The sequence below is a fragment of the Mus pahari genome, chromosome X (genome assembly GCF_900095145.1).
Source record: "Mus pahari chromosome X, PAHARI_EIJ_v1.1, whole genome shotgun sequence".
In the NCBI taxonomy this organism is placed as follows: Eukaryota; Metazoa; Chordata; class Mammalia; order Rodentia; family Muridae; genus Mus; species Mus pahari.
Genome location: NC_034613.1, coordinates 131,379,138 through 131,389,137, shown reverse-complemented (window position 1 = coordinate 131,389,137; position 10,000 = coordinate 131,379,138). Strand labels below are relative to the sequence as shown.

The window sequence follows — 10,000 nt, the reverse complement described above, 5'->3', positions numbered from 1 at the left end:
TCTCTCCTGGTTCTCAGTGGTCAGATTACTCTCTTCAGGGAAGCTCTCCTCTATCAGGGAAGGTGCACAGATGCCTGGCATTCAGATCTGCCTCCTCGCTGAAGATGTAGGCCCAAAACAGGGCCTGTGCCAGAAGATGTGTTGCCTCTGCAGTTTATTCACTTACCTGCACAGACTAACCACTGAGGGACCCTGGACACAATATGACTCTCTCACCTGCTCTGGCAGATAGAGCCCTCACAGGTGGCCACCTTTCATCTGGCGATGAAGGTTCCCAAATTTCTGTAGCCCGAAACAGGGTCTGTCCCAGAAGTTAGGTTGCTTCTGTCTGTCCCGAAGCTGTGTAGCTTCTGTGGTCCACACTCTTGCTAGTGCAGACTGGAGACTAAGGGAACCGGAGCAAATATGGCTCTCCCTCTGGCTCAGGCCTTGAGACTCCTCCCGGGTGAAACCCCCTCCTCAGGCGGGAAAGGTGCTGGATGACTGGAACCAGAAATGGGATCTTTCCCAGAAGCCGTGACTCTTCTCCAGTCTGCCCTCTCCCTGGCAGTGCACTGGAGCAAAGATGGCTCTCCTGCTGGCTCAGGCCTTGAGACTCCTCCTGGGCGGACACCCCTCCTCGGGCGGGAAAGGTGCTGGGTGATTGGAGCCAGAAATGGGGTCCTTCCCAGAAGCTGTGTCCCTTCTGCAGGCCGCCCCCTCTCTGGTAGTGCACCTGAGCAAAGATGGCCCTCCTACCGGTTCAGGCCTTGAGACTGCTCCTGGCTGGACACCCTTCCTTGGGCAGGGAAGGTGCCAGATGACTGGAACCAGAAAAGGGATCTTTCCCAGAAGCTGTGATGCTTCTCCAGTCTGCCCTCTCCCAGGCAGTGCACCGGAGGAAAGGTGGCCCTCCTGCTGGCTCAGGCCTTGAGCCTAGTTTTACTTTTTGAAGCAGGGTCTCATACGGATCAGACTGGACTTAAACTATGCAGCCTAGACTAGCCTTGGACTTGATCTTCCTCTCATTTAACTCCCAAGTACTAGCATTATAGGCATGAGCTATCACATTGTGTTAAAATTTTCTCTTAATTTTAAAAAATTATTTATTTTACTTTTAGAAAACATTTTTATCACTTTCTAGCAATGTGTCTATGTGTGTCAGAGTGTGATTTTGGTACATAAGTGTGGTACCCGCAGAGGCTTGAAGGTTTTAGAACCTTGGAGGTAAAGTTACAGACATTTGTAAAAGTTTCTCTGTAAGAGTAGTAAGTGTCTTTAATGCCACTTCTCTAGCCCTCTGATTATATTTTCTAGCATACAAAATAATACTTTTCTTTATGACATTTTAACACACATATATTTTTGTACTTTGCTCATATTTACTTTTAGTTACTACCCATTTTTTCCATCCCAGTAGCCCTTTCCCCTACCCCACCCCTATACTTTCATTCTGCATAAGAGGAAACATGTACCTCCCACTACTCACCATCTTTCTAACTTCCTCATCCTCCTTATTTTTGAGATAAGGTCTCACTATATATGTTCTGGTTAGTCTGGTAATTGCTAAATAGACTAGACTGTCCTTGAACTACTAGCCATCTTCCTGCCTAAGCCTTTCAGGTACTAGGATCACAGGTGTACACCACCACATCTAGTTCACTTCTCCCATCCCCAAATAGAGATGGAACCCAGAGCCATTTGCATACTAGGCACATGTTCTACCAATGTTATCTCCCCAGCTCAGCAACTCTTCTTCTTATAACCATCTCAGATTTCATTGAGGCTGTTAGTAAATGCCTCTCTGATAACAGATTGCAGAGTATAGTGCTTATGTGACGTGAAGGAAGTACTTCTCAAATGCATAATATTCACAGCAACAAGACTAGATAGTATTTATTTTGAAAAACCAGAGATTCTCAACCGAGCAAGAAAACAGGGTGAAAATGTGTCTCATATTTTCTCATTGGAGTGCCTTGAAAGTAATAGAATCTTCTACTTACCAGCTTAACCAGTCACCCCATTAAAGAAGCAGCTATGCTACCCACATTTATGTATAAACTGGGCTTTGTGCTATTTCTGTCTGGATGAATTTATGGTAATGAACAATCTGGAACATATTCTATTCATTAGGGATGCAGTCTGTCCTTAAAGAAAATGCTATTAAAACCAAGTGGTTATCAGTCATCCTCAGGTGACTTAGCCAGGTCTGTCTCCTGTCTTTACCCTGCTTGCCATTTTCTTTCTTATCCTTACTCTCCCCTAACAATATAGCCACAGTTTTCTTTCTTGAAGCATGGAAAGTCAAGCTTTAAGGAAAACATTTAGCATCCTGTAAGTAGTTTTGCCAGTAAGAGACTTCAGTCATACATGCACAGTGACTATTCTGTGGAATAATTACTTTATCAGTTACTTACTCTGTTTTAGACACAGTACTGACTAAGAATATGTGATTTGAATGTGCATGTATAGCCCAAATGAGAATGAAAGGTTTAATCCTTCATCTGGGCAGAGCAGCAAATGATTTTGCTGCTAAAGCCTATTGCTTCTTTTCTCAGTCAGAATTTAAGAATTTAAGAATGAACTGTTGATAATTAAATATTTGAGAATGGAAAAGAGATGTTCCTGAAATTTCTTTTGTAATTCTAAAGTTGTTCTCATTTGATGCTTCCTTAAGATGAACTGTGTGCTCGGTCCTATTCCATTGATAAATGTGTCTGCTTTTATATCAGTATTGTGATGTGTTTTTGTTACTATAGCTCTGTTCCACAAGTTGAAATCTGGGATAGTGATGACCTAAACATTTTTGTTGTTGTTCAAGATTATTTTAGCTATCCTGGGTATTTGTATTTTCCTACGAAATTTAAGATTGTTTTTTTCAATTTCTGTGAAGAATTGTGTTGGAATTTTTATGGGTGTCTGTAAATTGCTGTTGGTAGAATGACCATTTCCATTATTCATCCTACCAGTCCATGAGCATAGGTATTCATCGCATCATCTGGTGCCCTTTTCAATTTCATTCTGCATTGTCTTAAAGTTCTTATGATACAAGTCTTCCAATTATTAGATTTATTCTAATGGTTTTTATTTTTTAATTATATATTTTCATTTACATTTCAAATGTTAACCCCTTTCCTGCTTTCCCTTCAGAAAACCCACTATCCCCTCCCACCTCCCCCTGCTCACCAACCCACCCACTCCCTCTTCCTGGTCCTGGCATTCAACTACACTGGGGCATTGAGCCTTCACCTCCTCCCATTGATGGCTGACAAGACCATCCTCTGCTACATATGCAGCTGGAGTCATGAGTTCCACCAGGTGTACTCTTTGGTTGGTAGTTTAGTCCTGAGAGCTCTGGGGGGTATTGGTTGGTTCACATTGTTGTTCCTCCTTGGGGTTGCAAACCCCTTCGGCTCCTTGGGTTCTTTCTCTAGCTCCTTCATTGGAGTCCCGGTGCTCAGTCCAATGGCTGGCTGAGAGCATCCACCTCTGTATTTTTCAGGCACTGGNAGAGCCTCTCAGGAGACAGCTNTATCAGGCTCCTGTCAGCAAGCACTTGTTGGCATCCACAATAGTGTCTGGGTTTGGGGGCTGTATATGGGATGGATACCCAGGAGGGTCAGTCTCTGGATGGCCTTTCCTTCAGTCTCTGCTCCACACTTTGTCTCCATGTTTCCTCCTGAGGATATTTTGTTCTCCATTTTAAGAAGCACTGAAGCATCCACACTTTGGTCTTCCTTCTTCTTGAGCTTCATGTTGTCTGTGAATTGTATCTTGGGTATTCCAAGCTTCTGGGCTAATATCCACTTATCAGCGAATGCATATCATGTGTGTTATTTTGTGATTGGGTTACCTCACTCAGGAAGATATTTTCTAGTTCCATCCATTTGTCTAAGAATTTCATAAATTCATTATTTTTAATGGTACTCCATTGTGTAAATGTACCATATTTTCTGTATCCATTCCTCTATTGAGGAACATCTTGGTTATTTCCAGCTTCTGGCTATTATAATAAGGCTACTATGAACATAGTGGAACATGTGTCCTTATTACGTGTTGGAGCATCTTCTGGTTTATATGCCCAGGAGAGGTATAGCTGGGTCCTCAGGTAGTACTATTTCCAATTTTCTGAGGAACCACCAAACTGATTTCCAGAGTGGTTTTACTAGCTTACAATACCACCAGCAATGGTGAAGTGTTCTTCTTTCTCCACATCCTCGCCAGCATCAGCCATTCTGACAGGCATGAGGTGGAAACTCAGGATTGTTTTGATTTGCATTTCCCTGATGACTAAGGATGTTGAACATTTCTTTAGGTGCTTCTTAGCCATTTGATATTCATCAGTTGAGAATTCTTTGTTTAGCTTTGTACTCCGTTTTTAATAGAGCTATTTAGTTCTCTGGCGTCTAACTTCTTGCGTTCTTTATATTGGATATTAGCCACCTATTGGATTTAGGGTTGGTAAAGATCTTTTCCCAATGTGTTGGTTGCTATTTTTTCCCATTGACAATGTCCTTTGCGTTATAGAATCCTTGCAATTTTATGAGGTTCCATTTGTTGATTCTTGATTTTAGAGCATAACCATTGGTGTTCTGTTCAGGAACTGTTCCCCTGTGCCCATGTGTTTGAGACTTTCCCCCACTTTCTCTTCTATTAGATTCAGTGTATTGGTTTTATGTGGAGGTCCTTGATCCACTTGGACTTGAACTTTGTACATGGAGATAAGAATGGATCAATTTGTATTCTTCTACAGGTTGACCACCAGTTGAACCAGAACCATTTGTTGAAAATGCTGTCTTTTTTTTTTCCACTGGATGGTTTTAGCTCCTTTGTCAAATATCAAGTGACCATATGCGTGTGGGTTCATTTCTGGGTCTTCAGTTCTATTCCATTGATCTATCTGCTTGTCACTGTACCAATACCAAGCAGTACAGCTTGATGTCAGGGATGGTGATTCCCCCAGAAGTTCTTTTATTGTTGAGAATAGTATTCGCTATCCTGGGATTTTTGTTATTCCCAATGAATCTGAGAATTGTTCTTTCTAACTCTGAGGAATTAAGTTGGAATTTTGATGAGGATTGCATTGAATCTGTAGATTGCTTTCTGCCAGATGGCCATTTTTACTATATTAATCCTGCCAATCCATGAGCATGGGAGATCTTTCCATCTCAGATCTTCGATTTCTTTCTTCAGAGACTTGAAGTTCTTGTCATACAGGTCTGTCACTTGCTTAGAGTCACACAAAGGAATTTTATATTATTTGTGACTATTGTGAAGGGTGTTGTTTCCCTAATTTTTTTTCTCAGCCTGTTTATCCTTTGTGTAGAGGAAGGCCACTGATTTGTTTGATTTAATTTTATGTCCAGCCAGTTTGCTGAAGTTGCTTATCACCTGTAGGAGCTGTCTGGTGAAGATTTTGGGGTCACTTAAGTATACTATCTTATCATCTGCAAATAGTGATATTTTGACTTCTTTCCACTTTGTATCCCTTTGATCTCCTTTTGTTGTCGAATTGCTCTGACTAGGATTTCAAGTACTATATTGAATAGGTAGGGAGAGAGTGTGCAGCCTTGTCTAGTCCCTGATTTTAGTGGAATTGCTTCAAGTTTCTCTCCATTTAGTTTGATGTTGGCTACTGGTTTGCTGTATATTGCTTTTACTATGTTTAGGTATTAACCTTGAATTACTGATCTTTATAAGACTTTTATCATGAAGGGGTGTTCGATTTTGTCAAATGATTTCTCAACATTTAATGAAATGAAAATGTGTTTTTTTTTCTTTGAGTTGGTTTATGTAATGTATTAAATTGATGGATTTCCATATGTTGAACCATCCCTGCATCCCTGGGATGCAGCCTACTTGATCATGATGGATGATCATTTTTATGTGTTCTTGGATTCGGTTTGCAAGAATTTTATTGAATATTTTTGCATTGATATTCATAAGGGGAAATTGGTCTGAAGTTTTCTTTCTTTATTGGGTCTTTGTGTGGTTTAGGTATCAGAGAAATTGTGGCTTCATAGAATGAATTAACTAGTGTTCCTTCTGTCTCTATTTTTTGGAATAGTTTGAAAAGTATTGGTATTAGGTATTCTTTGAAGGTCTGATAGAACTCTGCACTAAACCCATCAGGTCCTGTGCTTTTATTGTTTGGGAGACTATTAATGAGTGTTTCTATTTCTTTAGAGGATATGGGACTGTTAAAATTTTTAATCTGATCCTGATTTAACTTTGGTACCTGGTATCTGTCTAGGAAGTTGTCCATTTCATCCAGGTTTTCCAGTTTTGTTGAGTATAAACTTTTGTAGTAGGATCTGATGATTTTTTTTGATTTCTTCAGTTTCTTTTGTTATGTCTCTATTTTCATTTCTAATTTTTTGAATTAGGATGCTATCTCTGTGTCTTCTGGTTAATCTGGCTAAGGGTTTATCTAGCTTGCTGATTTTTTCAAAGAACCAGCTCCTGGTTTGGTTGATTCTTTGAATAGTTATTTTTGTTTCCACTTGGTTGGTTTCAACCCTGAGTTTGATTATTTCCTGCCTTCTACTCCTCTTAGGTGTTTTTGCTTCTTTTTGTTCTAGAGCTTTCAGATGTGGTGTCAAGCTGCTAAGTGTAAGCTCTCTCCAGTTTCTTTTTGGAGGCACTCAGATCTAAGAGTTTTCTTCTTAGCACTGCTTTCATTGTGTCTCAGAATTTTGGGTATGTTGTGTCTTCATTTTCATTAAACTCTAAAAAGTCTTTAATTTCTTTCCTTATTTCTCCCTTGACCAGGTTATCATTGAGTTGAGAGTTGTTCAGCTTTTATGTTTTATGTGTATGTTTGCTTTCCTTTTTTTTTTTTTTTTGTTTTTTGGTTTTTTTTTTGGCATTTAAGACCAGCCTTAGCAGGGCGTGCTGGCGTTCACCTTTAATCCCAGCACTTGGGAGGCAGAGGCAGGTGGATTTCTGAGTTGGAAGCCACCCTGGTGTACAGAGTGAGTTCCAGGACAGCCAGGGCTATACAGAGAAACTCTGCCTCGAAAAACAAAAAAAAATGAAAAAAGAAAAAAGAAAAAAAAAAAGACCAGCCTTAGTCCGTGGTNATCTGATAGGGTGCATCGGATTATTTCAATCTTTTTGTATCTGTTGAGGCCTGTTTGGTAACTAATTATGTGGCCAGTCTTGGAGACTGTGAGGTACCATGAGGTGTTGTGAAGAAGGTATATTCTTTTGTTTTAGGATAAAATGTTATATAGATATTTGTTAAATCCGTTTGGTTTATAACTTCTGTTACCTTCACTGTGTCTCTGTTTAGTTTCTGTTTCCATGATCTGTCCAATGATGAGAGTGGGGTGCTGAAGTCTTCCACTATTATTGTATGAGGTCCAATGTGTAGTTTCAGCTTTGGTAAAATTTCTTTTATGAATGTGGCTGCCCTTGCATTAGGAGCATAGATGTTCAGAATTGAGAGTTCATCTTGGTAGATTTTTCCTTTGACCAGCATGAATCGTCCTTCCTTATCTTTTTTGATAACTTTAGGTTGAAAGTTGATTTTATTCATTATTAGAATGGCTACTCCAGCTTGTTTCTTGGGACCATTTGCTTGGAGAATTGTTTGTCAGCATTTTACTCTGAGGTAGTGTTTGTCTTTGTCACTGAGGTGCATTTCCTGTATGCAGCAAAATGCTGAGTCCTGTTTATTTATCTAGTCTGTTAGTCTATGTATTTTTATTGGGGAGTTGAGTCCATTGATATTAAGAAATATCAATGGAAAAGATATCATTGGAAAAGAGATTGTTGCTTCCTGATATTTTTGCTGTTAGAAGTGGGATTATGTTTATGTGGCTATCTTCTTTTTCATTTGTTAAAAGATTATTTTCTTCTTTTTCTAGGGTGTAGTTTCCCTCCTTGTGTTGGAGTTTTCTATTTATTATCCTTTGTAGGGCTGGATTTCTGGAAAGATATTGTGTAAATTTGTTTTTGTCATGGAATTTCTTGGTTTTTCCATGTATGGTAATTGAGGGTCTTGCTGGGTATAGTAGCCTGGGTAGACATTTGCGTTTTCTTAGGGTTTGTATGAAGTCTGACTAGGATCTTGTGGCTTTCATAGTCTCTAGGGAGAAGTCTGTTGTAATTCTGATAATCCTACCTTCATACATTACTTGACTTGTTTCCCTGACTGCTTTTAATATTCTTTCTTTGTTTTGTGTATTTGGTGTTTTTATTATTATATTACAGGATAAATTTCTTTACTGGTTCATTTTATTTGGTGTTCTGTAGGCTTCTTGTATGTTTTATGGGCATCTCTTTCTTTAGGTTAGGGAAGTTTTCGTCTATAATTTTGTTGAAGATAGTTACTGGCCTTTTGAGTTAGAACACTTCACTCTCTTCTATACCTATTATCCTTAGGTTTGATCTTCTCCTTGTGTCCTGGATTTCCTAGATGGTTTGTTTGCCTTAGGACCTTTTTGCATTTTGTATTTTCTTTGACTGTTGTGTCAATGTTTTCTATAGTGTCTTCTGCACCTGAGATTCTCTCTTCTGTCTCTTGTATTCTGTTTGTGATGTTTGTATCTATGACTCCTGATCTTTTTCCTAGGTTTTCTATCTCCAGAGTTCTCTCCCTTTGTGATTTCTTTATTGTTTCTACTTCTGGCTTTATATCATGAATGGTTTTGTTCAATTCCTTCACCTGTTTGGTTTTGTTTTTCTATAATTTTTAAGGGATTTTTGTGTTCCCTCTTTAAGGGTTCCTACCTGTTTATCTATGTTCTCCTGTATTTCTTTAAGGGAGTTATTCATGTCCTTCTTAAAGTCCATGATCATCATCATGATAGATGATGATTTTAAGTCAGAATCTTGTTTGTCCAGTGTGTTGGTATATCCAGGACTTGCTATGGTGGGAGCCCTGGGTTTTGATGATGCCAAGTATCCATGGTTTCTGTTGGTATGGTTCTTGCACTTGCCTTTCGCCATCTGTTTATCTCTGGTGTTAGGTATTCTTGCTTTCTCTGGCTGGAGATTCTCGCTCCTGTGGGCCTTTATGCCTGTGTCATCAATCCTGGGAGACCAGCTCTCTCCTGGCTGAACTTGTTTATGGAGGGCTGTGGAACAGCCCAAGCTCTGGGTGCAGATGGCGACTGGAAGGATCCTGTCCCAGTTGCTCCACTGTTCCTGTGTTCTGTGTGCTCCTTGCTGGTCCTGCCTTAGACTGTTATTGGAAAGAAAGTGGCTATCTCACCTCTGAGCCTGGGAGTGAAAGCACTCCTGGGAGATCAGCTCTCTCCTAGCCAGCCCTGTGCACAGAGGGTTCTGGAACAGCCCAAGCTCAGGGTGCAGATGGTGACTTGACTGTCCCAGCCCAGCTGCTCCACAGTTCCTGGGCCCTGAGAGCTCCTGGTAGGCCCCACTTCAGACAGTTATTGGAGAGAAAGGAGAGATCTCACCTCTTGGTCAAAGATCTTCTCTGCATCTAATGAGAGAGAGCTGTCATGTGGTCTCTGTTTTTTGAGTCTGTCTATGTGGTGGATTATGTTTAATAATTTATGTATGTTGAACCATCCCTGCATCTTTGGGATGAAGGTGACTTGGTCATGGTAGATAATCTTTTTATTGTTGTTTTTGTTTTTGTTTTTAATTTGGTTTGCAAGTATTTTTATTGAGAACTTTTCTATCATGCTCCTTCAGAAATAATTTTCTTTTTTTGTTGAGTCTTTGTCCAGTTTTAGTATCAGGGTAATACTGGCTTTATAAAAATAATTTGAAGATGTCTTTGCTGTAGAACAATTTGAGGAATATTAATATTTCTTCTTTGAAGTTTTGATAGAATTCTGCACTGAATCCTTTTAGCCTTGGATTTTTTTTCATTTTTTTATTATTATTATTTTCTTTATTTACATTTCAAATGCTATCCGGGAAGTTCCCTATTACACCCCCCCCCCGCCCCTGCTCCCCTACCCACCCACTACAACTACTTGGCCCAGGCCTTCCCTTGTGCTGGGTCATATAAAGTTTGCAAGACCAAGGGGCCTCTATTCCCAGT

General features: G+C 39.9%; 1 protein-coding gene across 2 annotated transcripts in view; it reads left to right on the top strand.

The window, feature by feature from the left end:
- Positions 1-10,000, top strand: part of Shroom2 (shroom family member 2) — a 158,109-nt gene that overhangs the window by 96,668 nt on the left and 51,441 nt on the right. The window lies entirely within an intron of this gene.